This window comes from Cupressus sempervirens, chromosome 2, assembly GCF_028749045.1.
Source record: "Cupressus sempervirens isolate cs-2001-9-10 chromosome 2, ASM2874904v1, whole genome shotgun sequence".
NCBI classification, from domain to species: domain Eukaryota; kingdom Viridiplantae; phylum Streptophyta; class Pinopsida; order Cupressales; family Cupressaceae; genus Cupressus; species Cupressus sempervirens.
The window spans coordinates 762,633,981-762,658,967 of record NC_143119.1 but is presented as its reverse complement, the minus strand read 5'-3'; the positions used below and the strand labels follow the sequence as shown (position 1 = coordinate 762,658,967).

The 24,987-nt window shown below is 33.4% G+C and overlaps 1 long non-coding RNA gene across 2 annotated transcripts; it reads left to right on the top strand.

Annotated features, from left to right (window-relative positions):
• Positions 1–17,739: 17,739 nt before the first annotated feature.
• LOC149575680 (uncharacterized) lies at positions 17,740–18,867 on the top strand. Of its 2 annotated transcripts, XR_016360199.1 has the most exons (3): positions 17,740–17,863; positions 17,998–18,198; positions 18,360–18,867. It is a non-coding gene; the product is annotated as an uncharacterized LOC149575680 (long non-coding RNA). The 2 variants fall into 2 exon arrangements; XR_016360198.1 differs by lacking the exon at positions 17,740–17,863 and having other exon boundaries at positions 17,888–18,198.
• The last annotated feature ends 6,120 nt before the right edge of the window (positions 18,868–24,987 follow it).

Below are 24,987 nucleotides of genomic sequence, written 5' to 3'. Positions count from 1 at the left end.
ACCCATAAAACTTTCATCTTTTATACATCACATGCATAATAAACTGAAATAACATATAAAGCATATGCATCAATAATGTAAACATGTAATCAAACACACATAATTAACACCAGATATGATTACCCAGAAACCCTCCAAATGAGAAAGTAAAACTGGGGTGGGGATGACACCCACAAATCTTCACTACTGCAGTTGTAAAGTGTAGGCAATTAAGGTTACAATGGTTTGACTGTGAATCATGATCTGCCCTGTGAAAGGCCTGCCCTATTAAAGGCTTACAAAGACTGTTAAGTCGCACCTTGTTAGAGGATTTCAATGCCCTATTAGAAGTGTGCCTTGTTAAAGGACTTCAGGTCATTCACTTGGAATGCCTGATAACAGATCACCTCTATTCAATCTCTGATTAATCTTTCACGATCTAATGTATCAATGATGTATCCTCTATCCTCTATTCTTCACTTAATTGATTATGCAATTCACTCTTATTGCTAAGTCACCTTGAATGCTTTGCAAACTATCTTGTTTGCTCCTCCAATTCAATCATTCACCCCTTTGTAATGCTCTCAACTCTCGTTAAAATTTAGGGCTTCGTCCTCATTAAGAAGATTGAGGTGGCTTAGGGTTAGGTATGAATCTATGGTTGAGATTCATCCATTTTTCTGCTTAAACCTTCCCATTTTTTGATTGGTTGCATGTAATTTGCATAGGGATTTCATATATAGATTCTTCCTTATCTCCAAAAGATCGAAAACTATCCTTAGATTGGCTGAAAAATGATTTACATAGTTGTTTGTGCCATAACAAACAACTATGTCTAATCTGTGTTGCTCGACATATGAAGTTACTAATGCTCAGCATACACTGTTCTGACTCGGCACCTAAAGTGCTCGGCATCTATTGTTTACTTAGCACTTGAATCACTTAGCATGGTCTATATGCTCGGTACTTGAGTGACTCGGCATATGAGTGACTCGACACTCATTGCTACTCAACATGGTTTAATATTTACGTGTTGTACTCAACATGCATTACTAGTTCAACATGAACTAAGTAAATGACTTAAGTGTGTTGACACTCAATTGTCAAAACCAACCTGAGATCAACAGTTAATAAAAAATTCAATATAATGTTAAATCAATATTCTTCTTTTATGGATACTATGAACTTTTCTATTTCTTATTCTTTACAAATAATTTCAAATTATTTTGTTTTATAGTTTAAAAAATTAAATAAGATTCTTTCAAATTTGTATATGATTGAACATGTTAAATGATTATTTGTTTAAAACAATAATAATACATTAAGAATAATTATTTAAATAAAAGTATATCATGGTTTTCTCAATATACAACATGTGAAAACATATTAGCATAACAAATACCTCAAATCACAATACTTATCTAAAGAAAAACTGACATATTTTTTGACCATATACAGTTGTGCAGTTTTGGGAATTCTTGGATGCATGAAAAAATTGTGCAGTTTTGTCATTGAAGGAGCTACGTCGAATGAATATCTTTCTGCTCATTCAACATTTGTAGGTTGACAACTATGGTGCATTTTCGTGCCTGCACAGGATCACAGGATTGTTTGAAGTAAAAGGTCTCCTTGTTGTGATCTCAAGATGTTGTGTAGTTTCATGCATCAAAGGAGATACATCGAATGAGTCAAATATCGAATGAATATCTTTCTACTCATTCGACATTCGCTATAACACCTAGTGATTATCGACAAGCGTAAATGAAATATAATCATCTTGGCAATGAGTGATAAAAATATTATATCACTATATGTCTCAATGATAAGTGTTTTCGGTGATTGGAAAGGGGAGGATTGTGTTGTAGCAATCAACAATAGAAAATACATGATCATTATAACTTATGGCGATGGTGGTATGATCTCTCAAAAGGTATCTATATAATATAGCGATGGGTCAAAAGGATTGTATGTCACATTTGGAGTAAACATGACATAGTGATAAGCAATGAAGACACGAGTATCGCTATGTGTTATGATGACAAAGCAATATAGGTCGCTATATAATATAGCAATGGGTCAAAAGGATCACGCGTTCCATTTGGAGTAAACATTACATAGCGATAAGTGATGAAGACATGTGTATCACTATGTGTTATGACAACAAAGCAATATAGGTTGCTATATATTATAGTGATAGGTCAAAAGGATCGTGCGACCCATTTGGTGTAAACATGATATAGTGATAAGCGATGAAGAGACGTATATCACTATGTGTTATGATGACAAAGTAGTATGGCTATAAGAAGGATCACTGTAGATTATAGCGATAATGCAATTTTGATCATGGATCTCTTTTACAGGAAAATGGATACGACAATGAGTGTTAGGGTTACTGATATTTCTATAGCGATAAAAGTGAAAAATGTAATAGATCCTTATTAGGAATAATGAGGTAAAGCATTCGATGGTGTGTACATGTTTTTCGCCAGGAGTTACAACAATCATTTATTTGAATATATTTTTCATGGAGTGGGTGAGTAATTACCAGAAATGACTGTTGATAGTGATCTCATGATGTTGTGTAGTTTTGTGTGTTGAAGGAGATACATCGAATGAGTCAAATATCGAATGAATGTCTTTCTACTCATTCAACATTCGCAGGTCAAAAATTGTGGTGCATTTTCGTGCCTGTGTAGGATCACATGACTGTTTGAAGCAAAGAGACTCCTTGTTGCGAGCTTGCGATGTTGTGTAGTTTCGTGCATCGAAGGAGCTACATAAAATGAGTCAAATATCAAATTAATAGTGTCTTGTACTTTTCTAGAATCACATTGTAATTTGAATGTTGGTATCTGTTTATAATACTTATGTTTCATAATAAAATAAGATTAAAAAAAACTGCATCAAATTCTAATTCTAATTCGAAAATGAAAAACCAAATGCAAGAAAAGGATATTCCTAGTCATATTTCGTTCCAATTCCAATTTCTAAATTGGCAACCAAATGCAAAATATGAATTTGTATATTCATCTTTCGTATCAACCAAATGGTCCAACTATCTTCCCAAAACACAAAACCAAGTTTTTGAAAACTTGGTTATGAGATAAAAAAGGTTTTGAGCCAAATTCATCTTCGCCAACCAAACGGGGCCTTAGTGAATTTGCACGAACTATTATGTTACCAAAATTAATTTAGAAATTGACGGTGGTAATTGGCTTCTTAGGGCACGTGGAGTTGTATGAAATTATGTTGTTATTTGTAGACAACTAGTATATTATTTTCTAACACAAAATATTTCATGAAGAACAAATGTCCAAAATTTTACGAAAATCTATTGTGTTTTAAAAAAAAAAATGATAAATGATACGTTTTGTATGTAAGATAGTTGTGCCTATTTTAGAGTATGTTTTTATTGTTAAGAGAGTTTTGTCCACATAAAACAACGTCTAATTGCATAATTGTTTGTGTTGTTTTAGATTTTTTTAAAAAGTTTTTGATGAAGGTACGCTCTGATACCACTAATGAAGGTACGCTCTGATACCACTGATGAAGGGCCACACCACCCTACCAATTCACAACCCAGAATGCAACAATAAGGAAACAAAGAGATGACAAAATACTTCCCAAGCAATTTTATTATACTTGACAATCCAATAGCAATTACAATAACATCTCTACAAAATCTCTCAAGATCCAATCCAAACCCAAGCTAGTCGAGATCCACACTCTAGTAGAAACCTCTGAGATCTCAACTTGTGCTCGCAAGCCACCAAGCAACCTCCTTGTTTCTAAACCACAATCACTAGCTCTTCTCACAAACCTAATCCAAGATCCAAGTGTAAATTGCCTCACGTTCGACGCTCTATCTACACACTCACAACTCCATCACAATCCTGCTGTAGACTGCCTCACATTCGGTGCTCTGTCCACAGACTCAGGAAAACTCACTCTTCACTTCCTCCTTCTCTTTCACACTTTGAAACTTTCCAAACTTTCCTTCCTGAGCTTCTCCTTCTCGAGCTTCCACTTCTCAAGCTTCCACTTTTCAAGCTTCTCTTTGAGCTTTCACCTTCTTCTCGAGCTTCTACTCCTCGAGCTTCCCCTTGAGCTTCTCCTTCTCAAGCTTCTCCTTGAGCTTGATTTAGAAATGTTCATATGCCTTGCTTAAATAGGCACTTACCACCCCATGCATGACTTATCCACAACTTTCTAGAATTCCTCCACAACCTTCTACAACTTCCACAACCTTCTACAATATTCATAACTTTCTAGAAATCTTCCCACACACCTCGATAAATGGAATGACAACCATTTATTTTTTATTTTTTCTATTATGCCACCTATGCATCTCAAAAATAGAAATCCCTTTTTCCTTTCTTTTCTCCTTTTTTTCCCCTTTTTATTTTTAAAAAAAATTATTTCTCCTCTAATTTTCGTCACTTTCTCTCTCTTCCAGTTTTTTTTTTTTTTTTTCAATAGTTTTTCCATGCAAGATGCTCCTACATCAGACTCCCCCGGTAGATAGAAAAGTGTGTCCCACACTTTGACTCCACAGAAAAAAGATCTACCACCATCTTCATCTTCACCAAAGGTTTCCACCTCAACGGGGACAAGAAAACCACCATGCAAATCTTCCACATCTGCATTACTCTATCAAACACCAGAATCTCAACCATCCAATTAGCATGCTCACTCCTAGGAACAAACTGAACATAATTCTTCATTATCGAACTCCCATTCACATCAACAACTAGTGAATCCATACCAGCAATAACAAGCTCCACATCAGCAGCCACATGTAGATTTCCATCAACACATGCCAAACTCTCAACACCAGCAACCTCATTGCTCACAACAAGATGCTCTGCAATACATAACTCACCTCCAACAACCGGATCATCCATGACCAAGTGCTCTGCAACATTCAACTCACCACCAACATCAACTAGATCATCCATGACCAAATGCTCTACAGTCTCCATGTCAAACTCAACCAACTGATCATGAAAACCAACCTCTGTCCCAACATCAACAACATTAGGAATATCTTCAGCAACAACCTCTAGTTGCTCTGCAAGTTTTGCATCAGACTCCACAAACTGATCAGCAAAACCAACCTCTTCCACCTTGACCTTCTTAGCTTGATCAGCCAATCTAGCATCCAATCGAGCAAACATCTTAGAAAAATTCTTCTCCACTATATCATGGATTTTCGCAATCATCATAGGGTCCAATCCTCTTGGAGCCATCTCCCAAGATCTTCGTAAACTCTCTGCAACAAATCCTTCCCATGCTCCTTGTGACAACCAAATTGTTTGCAAGTCAAATCACAACCTGCCACCTCGCATGAACAATCAGGAACCACATCACAAGTCTAGGACAAAGGATTTGCAATCCACCAGCTCTGATAAAATTTGCCCAACCATTCCTGGTACAAACTGCCTCACACTTCGGCGATCTGCTTGTACACTCAGGAACTCCTGCTCTGATAAACTTTACCCAACCAAGGTCCTGGTACAAACTGCCTCACACTTTGGCAATCTGCTTGTACACTCAGGATCTCCTGCTCTGATACCACTGATGAAGGTATGCTCTGATACCACTAATGAAGGTACGCTCTGATACCACTGATGAAGGGCCACACCACCCTACCAATTCACAACCCAGAATGCAACAATAAGGAAACAAAGAGATGACAAAATACTTCCCAAGCAGTTTTATTATACTTGACAATCCAATAGCAATTACAATAACATTTCTACAAGATCTCTCAAGATCCAATCCAAACCCAAGCTAGTCCAGATCCACACTCTGGTAGAAACCTCTAAGATCTCAACTTGTACTCGCAAGCCACCAAGCAACCTCCTTGTTTCTAAATCGCAATCACTAGCTCTTCTCACAAACCTAATCCAAGATCCAAGTGTAAACTGCCTCACGTTCGACGCTCTGTCTACACACTCACAACTCCATCACAATCCTGCTGTAGACTGCCTCACATTCGACGCTCTGTCCACAGACTAAGGAAAACTCACTCTTCACTTCCTCCTTCTCTTTCACACTTTGAAACTTTCCAAGCTTTCCTTCCCGAGCTTCTCCTTCTCGAGCTTCCACTTCTCAAGCTTCCACTTTTCAAGCTTCTCTTTGAGCTTTCACCTTCTTCTCGAGCTTCTACTCCTCGAGCTTCCCCTTGAGCTTCTCCTTCTCAAGCTTCTCCTTGAGCTTGATTTAGAAATGCTCATATGCCTTGCTTAAATAGGCACTTACCACCCCATGCATGACTTATCCACAACTTTCTAGAATTCCTCCACAACCTTCTACAACTTCCACAACCTTCTACAATATTCATAACTTTCTAGAATTCTTCCCACACACCTCGATAAATGGAATGACAACCATTTATTTTTTATTTTTTCTATTATGCCACCTATGCATCTCGAAAATAGAAATCCCTTTTTCCTTTCTTTTCTCCTTTTTTTCCCCTTTTTATTTTTAAAAAAAACTATTTCTCCTCTAATTTTCGTCACTTTCTCTCTCTTCTAGATTTTTTTTTTTTTTTTTCAATAATTTTTCCATGCAAGATTCTCTTGCATCAGTTTTACCTGCATAAAACAATGTCTTGTTGTATAATTATTTGTGTTATTTTTATTATAATTAGCCAATAATCTTCTCCTAAGAGGTTGCATGCAATTGGAATCTGTCTCATACTTAAAAAAGGTTGTTGGTATATTGTTTTCTAATCATAGTTTGGAGTAAATTGTAAATCAATTCTTTAGTAAAAAAAGTATATTCCATTTGCAATTAATTTATGATGCCTTTCATTGCAATCTCCCTTCACATGTTATTTATGTCATCTAATCAACATATTCTTTACTTGCAATGGAAACATTAAATGACAAGTAAAGGTAGTAACTATATTTTTTAACAGGTCATAGGATTCCTTTTTAGCAGAAGAAAGACATGCATTATTTTTTCTATAATTTTTAAAATATATGGTCCACCAATTTAACTAAGAGGGGGAGGGGGTGAACTAGTTATCCAACTATTATCACAATTATCAACCTTATTAAATCTTAACCATATGAGAAATATAATCATAAACCACAAAAAAATACTCATGCACAATAACACCATATATGTTAACTATGGAAACCCTTGATTAAAGGGAAAACCTCGGTGGGGATGGTACCCGCAAGATGATGTACTAATATAAATATTCCTTGTTAGAAGTAGACCCTATTAAGAGTCTATGAAAACATTTAGTACATATCAATCCCTGTTAGTCGACTTTGAATCCCTATTAGGAGTTGTAGAAGGTAGATGGATGCACTGTCTAAACAGCTTCAGGGGCAAGACCAATGAACCCACTGTCCAAATGATCTCTATATTATTCCTTGTAGAACAGTATAATTGAACCATACCGCTCCTTCCTCTTTCTTTGTCCTGTCAACTAGACCTCTACTTCTTCTTATCTTGATACCAGTTCACAAACTTTGCATCCAATAATCCCTTGGATTGCTTACTCGCATTTACAAAATACTCTGCTCTTGTTCGCACTTCCTTGAACACTTTGCATTTGACACACACTTCATAATCAAGGAAAACAAACACTTTCCTTTATACCACATCCTCAAAACAATCCCTTGAGTTGGTCTTGAGGCTTTCCCAATTAATTATAATAGGACCACAATAAGATAATTAATTATTTTGTAATTACAATAGGACTGTTAGGTCACAGTCTACACAACTTCTCACACGTGTGACTTTAGGACTTGTGCACTTTTGAGGTCATCATTAGACTATCCTCGATCATTGTATAACTTTGCACATCCAAATTATATCTCTTTTAGAAGATATAATACAATCATCAGGAACTATTTCACAAGTATTATGGTTTTCCACTACTCTCTGTAAATCACTTATAGTTATCATATATCTTCACTTATTCAAACTTTCTAAAACTCCCTAATAAAGAATTCAATTGTCTATCTCCATTCACCTAGAGGATGTTTTTCATGTACATTTCTCCCCATTGACATCAATGACAAAGGCCTCATTATTTCAATCATCTACTTTAAGTCTTCAACCAGCTCAAGTGTCCAAAGACACTGTTCAAGATCAATTACCAAGAGTCCTTAATGACTTTGTCCATCACAAATACTTCCCCATACAGGAAGCATCAACATTCAGTCTAGTAAAACAATAGTGCTCTGTACCACTTGAATGATGCAATCTCTGCATCATCTACTCTGAAATAGGTAGGGGCATAACCCCTAGCATATCTATCAAGTACTCAAATATATCTTTAGGTAAGGGCTTTGTAAAGTTATCTATAATATGATCTTTAGTATTGACATATTCCAACCTGATTTCTTTCTTTGTCACCTTCTCTCTCAATACATAATACTTTATATATATATATATATATATATATATATATATATATATATATATATATATATATATATATATATATATATGCTTAGTCTTAGAATGCAATACAAGATTCTTAGACATACTTACTATACTTGCGTTGTCACAGTATATGATAACAGGCTTTGAAAATTCTATCCCAACATCATTTAGCATCTGCTTCATCCACATAACTAGATTATAGTTATTTGTTGCTGCTACGTATTCTACCCCAGTTGTACTCTACGAAATACAATCTTGTTTCTCTCTTAGCCAAGAAACCAATCTTCCTCCAAGAAAGAATGCTCCACCACTAGTGTTTTTTCTGTCATCCATATTGCCTACCCAATCTGCATCAGTATAAGCACATAGAGTGAAATCATTTGATCTATCATACCATATTCCATAGTCAGATGTTCCCTTCAAATATATGAATATCCTATTTACTATTGCATAGTGATACTCCTTAGGATCAACTTGAAATCTAGCTACAATCCCAATTGCATCTTCTATATCTGGTCTAGTGTGTCAGATATTACAAACCTCCAATCATGGATCTGTACTTCTTCTGCTCAACTGTAGGTGTCTCATCTTTGCTAGATAACTTGTGACCAACTATCATTGGTGTATCAACAAGCTTACAACTTTTCAAGCCAAATCTCTTCAACAAGTCCTTCAAATACTTCACTTGTAAAATGAAAATACCATCAATGTTTTGCACAATCTACAAACCTAGAAAGAACTCCATCTCTCCTAACATGCTCATTTCAAACTCATTCTTCATTTCTTCAGCAAACTTATCACTTGCTTCATCATTGCTTCCAAAAATTATGTCATCAACAAATATACTATTATCAACAAACCATTCTCAATTTCTTTCAAGTATAAATTACTATTTGTCATACCTTTAGCAAATCCAAGCTTTGCCAAATACTTGTCCAACCTTGCATACCAAGTTCTAGGTGCTTTCTTTAGACCATACAAAGCTTTCTTCAATTTGCATACCATATCTTTCTCTCCTACCAGAGGGAAACCTTTAGGTTGTTCAATGTATACCTCTTATTCAAGTTCTCTATTTAGGAAGGTTGATTTAGCATCCATATGATACACTTTGAACTTCTTATTTGTTGCATATGCTAAGAATATTCTTACTGCTTTCATTATGGCTGAATGGGCATATGTCTCCTCATAATTTATTCCTTCTTGTTATGAATATCCTTTGCATGTAAGTCTAGTCTTATTCCTTACAACTTTGCCTTGTTCATTCATGTTGTTTTTTAATACCCATTTCGTTCCAATAACATTCTTGTCTTTAGACCTTGGAACTAATTTCCATGTATCATTCTTCACAATCTGATCTAATTCTTCCTTCATTGTTTGAATCCAATGATCATCTTTACATGCTTCATCTGCACACTTAGGTTCAACTTGAGAAATCAAACATAATTCATCATTAACTCTATTTCTTGTCATCACTCCTTTGTCTTTGCTTCCAATTAGCTACTCTGGAGGGTGATTCTTTGTTGGGTTCCTATTAGAGGTAGGAGTTACCAACTCAACTCTTACTTCTTCTCTTGGTTCAGATCTTTCTCCTCTTTGCTCAACATCATTCTACAGATCATTGTTAGTCTCAAAGAAAACTTCTACATTTTCATAGTTAGCCTTTGGATCAATGATAGTTACCAAAGCTATCTCTTATGTAACTTCCTCTTTCTTAACCAATTCAAGCTCATTATCTTTATCATCATAGTCATTCAAGAATCTTTCCATACTTGCTTTAAATTCTTCATCTTCTTCAGAAAGTGAACTCTTTCTAATTTTTCTTACTCTCTTAGGACATCTGGATGGAAAAATGACCAAACTCCTTGCATGTCCAACAAATGAAAATTTTCATACCTTATGGATCCCTTTTCATAAGCATATCAATACCTTCTTTAATCTTTATGTCTTCTTTAGATTCAGATCTATCTTTACTTGTGCTTCTATTCTTTTGTATTCAGCAAAAGGATTCTGGATCTGGAAACTAAATGCTCTGTTCTTTACACAAATTTGATAACTCACCAAGAATCCTCATCTTTTGGGTGTCGAAATTTCCTCTATCTGACTTGGGACTATCTTTTCTGAAATGACTTGCCATTGTACTCCCAAAGTTCTTAAGCTTTCTCTTCAAGGACCAGATGCTTTGATACCAATTATTAGAATATATTGTATACCAATATAACTGAGAGGGGGAGGGGTGAATTAGTTATCTAACTATTATCACAATTATCAACCTAATTAAATCTTAACCATATGAGAAATATAATCGTAAACCACAACAATATACTCATGCACAATAACACTAGATATGTTAACCAGAGAAACCGTTGATCAGAGGGAAAAACCTGGTGGGGATGATACCCACAAGATGATGTACTAATAAAATATTCCTTGTTAGAGCATGGACCCTGTTAGGAGTCTATAAAAACATTCAATACATATCAGTCCCTGTTAGGCTACTTTGAATCCTTGTTAGGAGTTCTAGAAGGCAGATGGACCCACTGTCCAAACAGGTTTGGGAGAAAGCCCAATGAACCCACTATCCAAATGATCTCTGTATTATTCCTTGCAAAATAATGTAATTGAACTATTCCACTCCTTCCTCTTTCTTTGTCTTGTTAACTAGACTTCTACTTGTTCTGATCTTGATACTAGATCATAAACTTCACATCCAACAATCCCTTGGATCGCTTACTTGCATTTACAAAATAGTTTTCTCTTGTTCGCACTTCCTTGAATAGTTCACATTTCACACACACTTTAAAAAACAAGGAAAATACTTTCCTTTATACCAAGTCCTCAAAACAATTCCTTTAGTTGGCCTCGAGGCTTTCCCAATTAATTTCAATAAAACCACAATAAGATAATTAATTATTTCATAATTAAAATATGACTGTCAACTCACAGTCTACACAACTTCTCACACGTGTGACTTTAAGACTTGCGCACTTTCTGATGTCATCATCAGACTATCCTTTGCCATTGTATAACTTTGCATATCCAAATAATATCTCTATTAGAAGATATAATACATTCATAAGAAATTGTTTCACGGGTACTCTATTTCTGCACAACTCTCTATAAATCACTTATAATTGTCATATGTCTTCGACTTACGTTACACAAACTTAACCTTATCATTAGGACACAATGTGGAACATGTCCTTAACTTTGCGTCACGTGATTATCAAAACTCTATCTGTACAACCACAATCTCTATCTGCTATTATGCTAATCTTTACAAAATTACTGCTGTGTTGACATCAATGACAAACATAGTCATGAATGCAACATGTCAATATTGCCACATGCTCTTTAATGCTTAGGATACTCCCCTAGAGGAATACCATCAGCATTCATGCTAACAATAATGACCAACAAACTTGATGATAGAGTACTTGTCCAACTTCCCATGCTAGAGCCCTTCTTTATATATCCAACAAGGGTGAAAATTTTGAGTCTAAGTTGGGGTATGGTGGCTAGATGCAAGGAGGAAAATAAATCTCATGTTATTTTGTAGAATCAGTGGATGAGAAAGCAAGTGTTGGAGGCTCATCAACTAAATGTATCAAAAGATTGTTGGGATCACATGCCCATATTTTTGCTAAAAATCCCACATTTTACAAGTTTAATGGTGAAGTAAATTCATCACAAGTGAATATTATTAGCATGGTAATGCTAGTTTTGTAATTTGGGAATAAGATATATAACATAGTTGATTTTAGGGTTTGCTTCAATTTTTTTTTTTTTGTTATTGTGGGTGACATGGAGGTTTTTTGACAAAGGTCTAAGTCCTCATTTTTTAATTTGAGGAGGAAAAAATTTGTAGGATATTCATTCTTAGGTATTTTGATTTTGATTTGATTTGATTTTTCTTTTTTGGGGAAATCTAGTGTTAGGGTTATTTGATGTAGCTAAAATCTTTTCATGGGGAACCTAAAAATATGAGATATTCATCTTGGAAAAAGCACCAAATTCTCATTCCAGCTTGTTATAGAGAAGGTCGCTACCTTTGATTTGCTATACCTTCTTATAAATCCCATAATATATTTTTGTCACTTCTTATTTGTGGGGTTTGCAATCTATAAATTGCAGATGATCCTTAACATGTTTATAAACTAAAACAACACCTAACATGAGGAAGAGCTTATTTTAGATTATCATAGTAAAAGTTGGTCGATTTGGAGTAGATCTACTCCTTGCACTTTTAGAATATCCATACCTTATCTTGGAAGATGCCTCCATAAAAGAGTATTGGGAGATTGTGTTTAACTAAGTAGTAGAAAAGTAGAAATTGTGGACCTTACATAAGAATAACTTTTAATTTATGCTAAATCCTAGCTTGCTTGGAGGAGATCTCCAAATCCTAATTGGTTGGGGTTATTCCTAAGTGGCAGTTTCATAAGAAAGGTTTTTTGTTTTCCTTTTCTTTAAATTATTTTCAATAAAAGTTTGAATAGAAATTAATAAGAACTTAAGTTCATTCTAAGAAAATAATAAAATTGGAAGAGAAAAATTTCAAACTTCACTACCCTTAGTTTTCTTTTTGTAAAATACATATATATATATTTTTTTATGGGGTTGGAACTACCCTCAAAATAAAAATACGATCCCAAGAACCCTCTTATGCAAATCCATTCCTACTTGTTTAAGAAACATACTCAATTAATTCTTAAATAGTCAAAGGAGATATTCAATTAAAAGAATATACCTAGTTTTCGCTAAATATTATTTATATGCAAAACAAATCAAGCTATTAAGTAGGTGAAGGCCATTTGGTGATCACCAATAATGGAATTGTATAGTTTACTTTTGATAGGCAATTTTTGTATTAGTAAAGCTTAATAATCTTGTTGCTTTCTATTTAATTGAATGGAATTTATTATTTTCTATGCCTTGATAGGTGAAATTCTAAACCTTAATTAGCCCTACCTCTCTGTATCTAATTGGAAGGGCCTTTGGATTTGAGTGAGAATCAACCGAAATTTAAGAAAGTAAAAATTCCATTAGTCTTAATCAAATTATTTTTTAAATTAAGAGCTAAAGATTTTAAGGTTCTCAATCTTTCATCCTTATAAGTCTCATTGATGCATCTAACTCACTGTCGAAACTAACATTTCTTTCTTTGATAGCTCCAAATTTCTAGAGTCTAGGTGATTAGAAATCAAAAGCTTCTAGAAAACCTACTTAGAATAGAAAGAGATGTTATTGATCACTTTTTGGTCCATTATTAGGATGATAAATGATTATTGCTTTATTTATTTGTTTAATGTGTGTTTCAAGTAATGACTAGTTCTATTTTTGTGTGGCATTCTTTAGGATTTCCAAGTATGGATTATGAATTCATTAATTCTAGAGCATCTAGCCTAAAAAATATCCACAAGTATTTAAATAAATCCCATGGATAATCACATTTCTTTTTAGGTACTTGGTATCATTATTTGAAGATTTCTCCCAAAAAGGTCTAAAAGAGGTTTTTGATGTTTTTTCATTTCTCACTTCTCAGTGTGTTGACATGAAGGAAGTTGAGAAAAAAACTTGAAGATATGAACAAAAAACTTGTAAATCTCATTGTAGATCAACTCTTCTTTCATGACCTAGATGGTTTCACAATTGAGGTGTATGACAATGACAACTTGGCAATAGTGTCATTGACACCAATCACAAGTTGTAGCCTTGGTAGGTTGTAGCTTTTGTCCTACCAATGCATTGCAACCTAATTTGTTGAAACATGAATGGGAATGGGTATTGGTATGTGGGTAGGAAATGTTGGCACAACATAATTTTTTGTAGGGGATCGTGTGTATTTTGGTACGTTCATACAAATATATATATATACATACAACTAAAAAATAAAGTTTAGAATGTCATATATCTATACATAAGTCAAACAAAATCATTAGAAATTTTAAAATTTTAAACATTATTCTAATTTAAATTTGGGTTTCTCTAACAAAAAGATCTTACCAAAATCTCATGATAGATACGTTCAGAGTTCACTAATCAACAATCTAGGTCTTAAAAATGTCTAAAAGATAAAACTAGAATTGTTAAACATTTTAGCTTTAAAAAACATAGATCCCAAGTGTGTGCCCACAAGAGATTTGTTTCAAAATCAGATTTTGGTACATTTCGTACCCAAAAATGCCCAAAAAAGTCCCACAATTCAACAACGCAAACATCAACAACAAAGACACAATGTTGTGTTCAACCGAAGGAGATAGAACACACTTATCTACTTAAATGCTTCAAGTCCTATGTAATATTGTCCATTCCAGTTGCCTCATGATCTAAGAAAAGTTGTTATATAATCTTTGTTATCTATGTGTGTTTGAATGCAAATCTCTACCATTTTAAGTTCCTCTTGTTCTAGTTTTGATTTGAAGCTTCAACTTGTGGACTCTTACTCATGAAGATGAATAACATTTGTTTTAATGCTTTTTGAATAGTTTGATATGTTCCATGTGGTCTTAAATTTGTATTTATTATATTCATTTAGACTTATATACAGATCTCTTGTATGGTGGATTATTAAAAAATTCTCTTCTCTTTTCACAAAGAAAAAAACAATTTATTGTTGAACATTAATTTACTTATTCCAATAAATAGAAAAGAATAATAGTTTAAGGAAAGGACTCCACATTGAGGAAATAACCCACAATTATTCCAACCAACATACACTAAAAATCTATAAGAACTAACATATATATCTTAATTAAATTTATCCAAATTATAAGACAAGTTTTTCAATTAGCATATGTAGATTACTTAACCAAAATGACAATAGGTAGTGAATACAATAAATATAATTTAAATAAGAATATATATATATATACATATATATATATATATACATATATATATATACATATATATATATACATATATATATATACATATATATATACATACATATATATATATACATAGATATATGTATGTATATATATACATACATATATGTATGTATGTGTATATACATACATACATATATGTATGTATGTATATATACATACATACATACATACATGTATATATACATACATATATACATGTATATATACATACATATATACATGTATGTATATATATATATATATATATATATATATATATATATATATATATATATATATATATATATATATATATATATATATATATATATCCAAATCAGAATATGTAGTGAATACTATAAATAAAAGAAAATGTTCTATAAATTAAGAAAGTAGTGTAAGGTACTTGAAGATTATGTAACTCATTTTCCTACAAACAGTTTCTCTCAAATTATTTTCCTATAGACAAAAATGAAATCTTTTCACTTTCACTTTCCTTTGAATAATGCCCATACAGAATAAACACAACTAAATATCTAATATGTAATCAAAATTTTGTACTCTCAATTTTCTCTATTAATTATTTTGTTGGTAGTACAAACTTATATGACCATAACAAGCATAATTATTAGATTCAACCTATAGAGTGTGGGGTCGAAAAGCTTTTACATGGTTTCATGACCAATAAATTTTCTTTTGGTCTGGTATCTTAGCTCCTTAAAACCTTTTATCAAGAATGCCTCTAATTGCTTTACCTCCTCAGGGAAATGTTTTTTAATAAGAATAGTCTCCATAATTATACTTGTTATCAAGAAATCTAAGGGATACAGAGTAGAGTTTTATACTTTTTTTTTTTTTTTTTGGTGTTTTAGTCTTCTTATCATAGACTCGATACTATTGAGACACCAAGGAAATATATTTGTTTGTACACTTAAGATTTTGGTGTTGTAGTCTTCTTATCACAGACTCAATATTTTTGAGACAACAAGGAATTATATCCAGATCTAAGGTTAGTTACAGATCAAACTAGTAATATCACACACAACCTTATGGATCAAACCTCAAAAGTATTTATACTCAATATTATTCAATTATTATTTATTATGTATCCCTATAACTCATATGTTAACTACTATCTTCACTTCTAAGTCCTCAACTTCTTCTATTCACCATACTATTAGTGAATATATTTTACAATGTATTTGTATTTACAATATGAGATGTGCCCCTTAGATACAATCCCTAGATTACATTCTCTATTCTAAATCTTATATTTTAAGTACTTCTAAATTTATCTTCATGTCATCTTTCCCCACCAACACTATCCACACTATTCAAAACTTTGGCATGTCTTCAGGGCTAGTTTGTTTTACTAGAAGGATGTCCTTGTAGTTTCAAAAAGAGAATTAATGTTATCATCCTATTGCTTCATCATTGATTAGAATTGATTAACGTGAATATGGAGAATTGTATAGTATGCTTCTCAAATTCTTAAACTGTGGTAGGAATCTATAGGCTTTTTGCAAAGTTTTGGGTCTCCTATAGTTTAGTAGTGTTATGATCTAATTTTAGGCTTATAAGCTCCCTTGTTTGGAAAAACCTTTTTTCAGGTTTTATCTCTTTCCTCATGGACCAACTGATATTGTTCATGAAGATCTTCAATTGTTGCTTTGTCCCACCCATCCATATCTTTCACAACATCATAATTTTGGGATATTTGAATAATATAGAGTTCTAGATTGTCCATCTATGATTTGACTAAGGCCACTATGTTTGGCCACACACATAATTATTATTCTATTGTATCTATATAGTTTCCACTAGTTGTATTATTGTCATATCATATCTTATATATTGAAAACTTAATTATAAAAAAAGAAGAAGGTAGTAAAGTCTTTCTTTTGTGTATTATTTTTACTTGTAATCTTGTTCATTAATGCAATACAAATGTATGAAAACTTTAGATTTTTGAAGCTTTTGCTTAAGTCTTTTAATCTAAAAAATAGTTTTCTATGCACTCCAATGCCATATTTTCTTAGGGCGACCTAATATATTTTTACAATAGGACACTATTATAACTTTAATTCATCCAAAATGGATGGTGCTATGCACACAATTTCTTTCTACAATGGTATTTGTTTGTAGATTGTGACTTACATTTCCTTTCTATTATCTAAATCTTCATTTATGCTTTCAAATTCAATACCTATCGACATATCCCTTGCACCTCCTTTGGTTACAAGTGCTAGCTATATAATCAAGTTATATGTACACATACCACTTTTCATATGTGAATCATTTTAAGAAGTGTAATTTGCACTTTTGCTTCCTTTTATAGCTTAAATGTGAAAGAAGCAAGAAAGCTGAGATAAAGATCCATAAAAGGGGAAAAGGGTGATATATGGATCTAAGAAATAGGGCCTAGGAAGGGGTCAAGACACACTAAAAGAAGAATGAGATTCTTCAAATCGACATCTTTGACTCATTTTCTTGCAAGGAAGCATCTCTTTAATACTTTGTGTTCTCTCTTTTTCGTTTGTTTGGACATTGTAACCCTTTCATGGCATACATTCTACTTTCTATTCATTGTGGTGTTAATGGTGAGGTGGTGGTCTAATTATTTGTAAAGAGATAATAGATCTATTATTTATGATCACCTTGAATACCTTTGTTAACAAGCCTTCATTTCTTTTCTTGTGCTAATTTTTTTCCTCTTTTGTCCTGCACAAATTAGGGTTCGTTTTGACCTAATATCTTTACGCCCTGGAAGGCGATCTTGAACAATGCGTTAGGGTTTGGTTTGACCTAATATCTTTACGCCCTCAAGAAGGCAATCTTGAACAATGTATACCTCAGGAAGCTGTTAGAACTTTTGCGGCCAGATGCTCAGCGGGGAGAGGGAAAATGGCAGCAGACGCCTTCGATCTCATTCACGGTAAGCCCTAGCTACTCGGCCTTTCCATTTTCTCCATAATATGAATTTCCTGCTCTGCTATCTCTCTTTTTTTAAAGGTTGATTGATTGTTTCATTTATCTTTCTGGGTTGATTGGTTGTTTCATTTGTTCTGTGGGTTGTATTTTGTTTTACATGTGAAGTCACGAGTGTTTTCTGGTGGAGAGTATTTTGGAGAGGCTCCAGTTTTGGGGATGAGAAGCTTTCTGATGGGGGTAGCCATCTATGCAAAGAAGGGCTATTTTCATATTTACATTCTTATGCCTCTATGATGGGATGGGTGGTTTTGGTAAATATAGATCTGGAATACAGATATACAAATTCTTCTTACCTTATGTGGTAGGGTTGAATTTTTGTTATAAGTGTTAGCTGTTTTGTTGGCACGCTTAGCTGTTTTGTTGGCATGCTAAGCTGTTCTGTTGGCACGCTTAGCTGTTTTGTTGGCATGCTAAGCTGTTTTGTTGGCACACGTAGCCGTTCAGTTGGCATGCAAAACTGTTCAATTGACATGCTAAGCTATTTTGTTGGCACGCTGCGCCGTGCAGTTGGCATGCAAAACTGTTTAGTTGGCATGCTAAGCTGTTTTGTTGACATGCTAAAGCTATCAAATGTAACATGTCTAATAATATAATACAAGCGTAATGTTTCAAACTTGGAACCAAAACTAAGAATCAGTTTTAGGGTGATTCAGTGCTACAAAATCTTCATTGTCTTCTGAACTCAGATCCTTGGGATGATTTCTTGACAGATGACTTATTGACATACATAGCACAATTGTTTGTGAAGTTTAAGATTGCAGATTTGGGAGACATTATTGATGATATTTATCTTCTCTTTAGTGAGTACTATCCTTCTTTGGTCATCCTAATCTTCATTCCCGACCTGATCAGATTGACAAATAAGAAGAATCCAAAGCATTTTCAAGAGCATGCTTATATGTTTTGTTGGCACGCTTAGCTTTTAAGTTGTCATGCTAATCTCTGTTTTGTTGGCTTGCATAGTTGTTGAGTTGACATGATAACCTGTACTGCTGCCATATGTGGCATGCTAAATTGTTTAATTGGCAACTTAGACTTTTCATCAAAATATGAACTGAATGAAAAATTATGAGATTTTTAATTATTTGTATGTTTCTGATAATTAATGTTTGAACTAGCTACAATGAAAGTGAATGTTTCAAAACAACAAGTGGCTGTACCTTTTAGTGAGAAGAATTAGAGTGCAAAGATAATATAACAAATAGTTAAATCTTTCAAAGAGAAGAGTATAGATCTATCAGTATAAAGATAGAAAACAAATGGTTAAATCTTTTGGGAAGAGTTATAGATCTATTAGTGTACCTTTTGGGAAGAGATATAGATCTATCGGTATGTAAATACAAAATAACAAATGTTAAAACCCTATAGCTTGCTTTAGCCTTTAGCCACTATAAAGGTTTTGATCATCAGAAATTGGTTGTGGAGACTGCTAGACTGTAATGGCATATTCTTGGGTGACTTATTTTTAATGTAAATTAAATCTACCATATTTTCTAATTTTTTGTATTGTATAACTCCTGTTACTCTTAATTTGCAGTAGTCATCAATATTTAAAAGGCTCCGAAAACGTCCACGAATCAACATTTTCTTTGGGGTTTTTAAACTACAATAGTATCCACTATGCAGCCTCATTGGCAATAGAGAGGGCTAATAATAGCTTTGTTCTTCAGTTTTCAGGTGTGCCCAAGTTTACTATGATGTTTGAAGCATTTAAAAGGAATAAACTTTCTGACTGTTGGTTTTCAGTGAAAAGATTGTATCCCTCAACAGTTTTGACTTTCTAAATTGTTGGAATTAGGACTCATTGTGTTGCTTGAAGAGAAAAATTTGTCAGATTCCTCTAATTAGTTGAATAAAGGTTTTGGTAGTTTCGTTTAAGCTGGTGTATGGATTCAAGTTAAATTGTCTGTCGGAGGCTGTGGTGTTTCTAAGTATTTTTGATTCTTTAAATCAACTGAATAATAACTGAAGCATTTATTAAAAGCATTTCACAGCTAAATTAATTGTAAAGGATTGGACATTTTTGGATGCCTGACCAGTCAAGTGGTTTGGGGGGTGAGATATGGTCCAAGCTGACTAATTCTGATCTAAGGCAGTCTGAAAAATATTTCATTTGCTTAACACTGATACGCTAGTCTTGGAATTCTTCGAATTAATTTGAAAGCTTGATGATTGTGAACTGGAATATGGAATAAACAACGTCTCATCTCATTTTTGCCACATGTTTCATGAATTGAGAATTGAATGCTCTGCCTAACCCTCAAATCTTAAATCTCATTCCACCGGCAAGATTTTGTGCTCTGGTGACATTTTCTGAAGTAAAATCTGTTTCATTTCTTTATTTTATTCTGGATTTTAAATGATGAATGGAGGCTCTTAAAGAGGTGTGAATTTTGCATTAAAGGTAATGAAAATGTTTCCATTAGATGTATCCAAACATCAAGTTTGAATTGATGATGATGTTCAAGATTCTGAAAATTTACTCAGTAATCTCTGTCTAGCAGGTATATATATATATATATATATATATCTATATATTGTTCAGATGGATTGCTTTTCAAACCTCAAATGGCAAATTATACTATACTACAGCAAAATGCTCCTCCATTTTGACATTAGCATTTAAGTGATTTTTTTTTTCCATTAAATATAAAACAGTAAAGCTTTTAAGTTTCCAAACATCAAGTTTTGAATTGATGATGTTCAAGATTCTGAAATATATATATATTGTTCAGATGGATTATTTTTCAAACCTCAAATGGCAAATTATACTACAACTAAATGCTCCTCCATTTTGACATTAGCATTGAAGTGATATATATATTTTTCTTTTACATATAAAACAGTTAAGCTTTTAATTTATGTTGCAAGATGCTGTAGCCAAATACGCTCAGCCTAACACTTAGATGAAACTCCTGGAGGACAATTATATCAAAGAATTACAAATTTATATGTTCATGAGTACAAAGGGGGATTGCAGCGGGTCTTTTCAGACATTTTTGCATTATGCTAGTTCTAGACGGTGTGAATCATGCTGACAAACTAGTTTCTCTACCAACATATATGCGCAAGTTTGGATTTTGTTCAACTGCTGTGACAACTCATGAAGCAGGCATCGTTAGTTTTGGGGCCTTACTTCGCTGTCTAAAATATAGCGGCATGCTTGAAGGCTAGATGTAGAAAGTAAAATAAATATAGCTTATTTTTACTCTTTCAAATCCAGAAAATACATATTTCTCATGGATTGTGGAAATCTGGTCTGTCTGCAAATAATAAAACCAATGTACACTTCACATATTTAAAAAATAAACTAAAGGTTGATAAAGAATTCTTCCATTCTCAGAGCTGTTGGCTTTTTATCAGTCAGATATACTGAAAACAAAGTCCCCTTTTTATAGCCACAGCAGAACATTCACTTTTCTTGAATATATGCTCAAAAACATGCTGCTCTATTCAACGTATATTTCAGGAACACAACAGATAATTTATTATGTGCAATTAATTCTGCAATTTTAACTACAATGGGAAAATCTCATATCAGAGACGAAGAGATCAATGCTCATTCAATACTATACTCTAAGCAGAGAAAATTTGGCAATGGGAAAAGAGTGAATTCTACGTAGAATTAATGGTGTTAGATGGTGCTTAAAACCAACAATCTTCCACGCTTTTACATAATCACAAGCCCCGCCAACTATCCGGACTGTGTCTTTGATGTACAAATTTTTTCTTGATGCCGAGGGGAAGATGTGTATGTTTTTCTTCATGACATACAATATCTCAAAAAGTTTTTTCCATAATTGACCTCTCATAAAATGATATCGCGTATCAATATGTTTAGAGATTGATGTTTTTTCAAAAGACCTTGGTTACTTTTTGTTCATTCTTTAACCCTAAACTTTTTTTGAACCAAATTGTGTGAGATGATGTTCTTATTGCTGTATACTCTGCTTCAAACAGACAAGAGGGTGACAATTTAATGTTTCTTTGATGTTTATGATATTATGATATATTTTTTAAAAAAGCATCTTTCTATTATTAATAGATCCCACACAATCATTGTTAGTGTACCGCATGAACTTGAAATCATTTGACAACAGAGAACTCCATAACTTCTTCTCCTAATGATATATTATGTGAATTCCATAATTTCTTGTTCTAATAATATATTTTATAACTATTTCCTTTCTTATTAATGAGAGTATTTTTAGGAGACTACATGAACATCGAAATAAGACTTATTGCAAACATTATGTTTGGACTTGTGGGCATGAGACTACTTGAACATTGAAATAAGACTGATTGCAAACATTATGTTTGGACTTGTGGTTACATACATGAGACTATGGGCAAGGCTTTAAGTCTTTCAAATGAAGATGGATCTTATTAGATCTATTTATTCATGATTTCAAAACTTGTTAGAATATGTCCTGGGGTTGGTTTGCAATTCACTATACTAACACTCTTCAAAATATCATTTGATTGTATGATTGAGTACATGAAACCCAAATTAGTCCTCCCAAAATCTATAATGTAGTTGATTATCACTCGAGAACATCAAACAAATGACAAATTATAAACTTACCTTGCTTGTACAATGTCAAAGTTGCACCTAGTGAAACAATTTTGCAAAAGATTTTTTTTTGTTGTACAAAGTTATTGGGGCTCTAGTCCATATAAAGCTGTATTAAGTTTATAAATTTTGTTGTCATGCTTCACAAACCTTTTTCTTGTAAGAAATTAAGAATGTTGTTTTTACATTCATTTGGTATAGAGCTCAATTGTTTTGAGTTGCTATTCCTCATAGTTTGAGTGGGCCACCATGTGGGTAGTAAAGCCCTTTTTTCTCTCTTTTTTTTTTTTGGTTCGTGTGATGTAGAGAATGAATTGGGTTTTGATAGGCTAAAACATAGGGATCATGTTTGATTCTTGGGATAAGATGTTGGGGGGACTGAGGAGGGGGTTCTGATTAAGGGTTGGGGCAAAGAGAACCATCTAAATTGGGAGGGGGAGTTGGAGCTAAACAAGTTGAAGAGTTAGGATCAAAATCAAAGTTGGAGGCATGCAAATCATCATGAGGGGTTTGTGAACCAAACTTTTGTTACCTTTAGAATTAGGGTTGCAAGGACTCCAAACAATAGAATATTCCTTAGGAGGACATTCCTCAACCAATTGAGTGGGGTTGAAGTTCAAATAGGGGATTTGTGGGCCCAACTAAAGATTGGGGGCTACTAGGGCCATTGAAGAGGAATCTTCAAAGGAGTCCATAATGAGAATTGAGCTATTATATTGCGCAAGGATAACATGATTGATAATTTTGGGAAGGATATTGATCGCAAGGATGAGAACTAGGTTATATCGAAAAAGCTTGATTAACCCCTAGAAGATAGGGCAATCTTACTTGTATTAACAACTTTTTAAATAGATTTTTTTTTTGAGAAATGAGAATTATCTAGAAGGCAAAATTTTGTTGGCATTATGTTTGAAGTAATTGAGTATAAGAAAAAGAAATCTTGAAACCACTCACAACAACAATTAAGGGTAAAATACATCATTAGTATTGCAACAATTTTAGCTTGGATCCTATGAAGGTCCTTATTAAAACCATTTTGAAGCTAGTTTATTTTCTCCCCATCTATTGATTAACTCTCCATGGCATCTCTATAACCCCCTTTGTCATCTTCACCAAATGAATTCTATTAATGGGTAGCTTAGTAACAACCACCAAAAAGAAGAATGACATACCTTATAGAATCACCGTACAATTGTTGCAAGATTTAGCAAACTACACGAAAAGAATGTTTGTTGAACCACTCTAAGGTTTGATATAGGGAGGACAATTTGCCATAAGGCTCTTTTATAGTTCAAGACCACTTATCAATAATCTATAATGCGTGTGTTAAATTTGGAGTAGGTTTCCACCCATTTTAGCAAAAAACAATAAGCAAAAATTCTTCAATTCTAAACAGGAATCAAGTAAATAATTAGAGCCAAGAGAGAATGATGAAAATAAATGCTTTGTGATGTCGAGAACGATAAAAGATCTTCAAGAACATAGCAAATATATCGAAATGAGCACAACAAAACTGCATCAGTAAGAAGTGGGTAGGGGACTCAAATTATGAGTTTGATAAATTAGCCTCATATTTTATTTATTTTTCACTTGGTCTTAATGTGAAATCTAATAATCCTAGTTGGCGAGATTATTTATTTGCATTGCTAGCTTAGACATTTTGTAGTTTGATTTCCTTCTTTAAGCACATTACAAACATTTTGATTCTATAAGAAGATAAGTTATTGCGGGTCATGATAATCATATCACAGATAGTGTAACTAGTGTTTTTCTTGTTTATCAACACATTAACAACGTTCAAGAATCCCCCTTAACATGATTTTATCTGTTTATCAACACATTAACAACGTTCAAGAATCCCCCTTAACATGATTTTATCTAGGCCTTTGTCCTTTGCTAAAATAATCCCATGGTAAATCCTGACTACCTCAATATAGTTCAAGGTATGCACCCTTAAATTGATATCAAAGGAAAACATGAATGAAACCTCATAACAACACCCACTTTTGCAAGTCCTGAATTACTAGAGGAAGAATTGTCAAAATTGATCTTGAACCAACTAGGGGCTAGGGAGACCAATATGTAGTAGACCAATTTAAGGCCTTGTTGAATCCCACACTTTGAGGTAAGGCTTTTTAGATAAAACTCCGTTGATGTTCT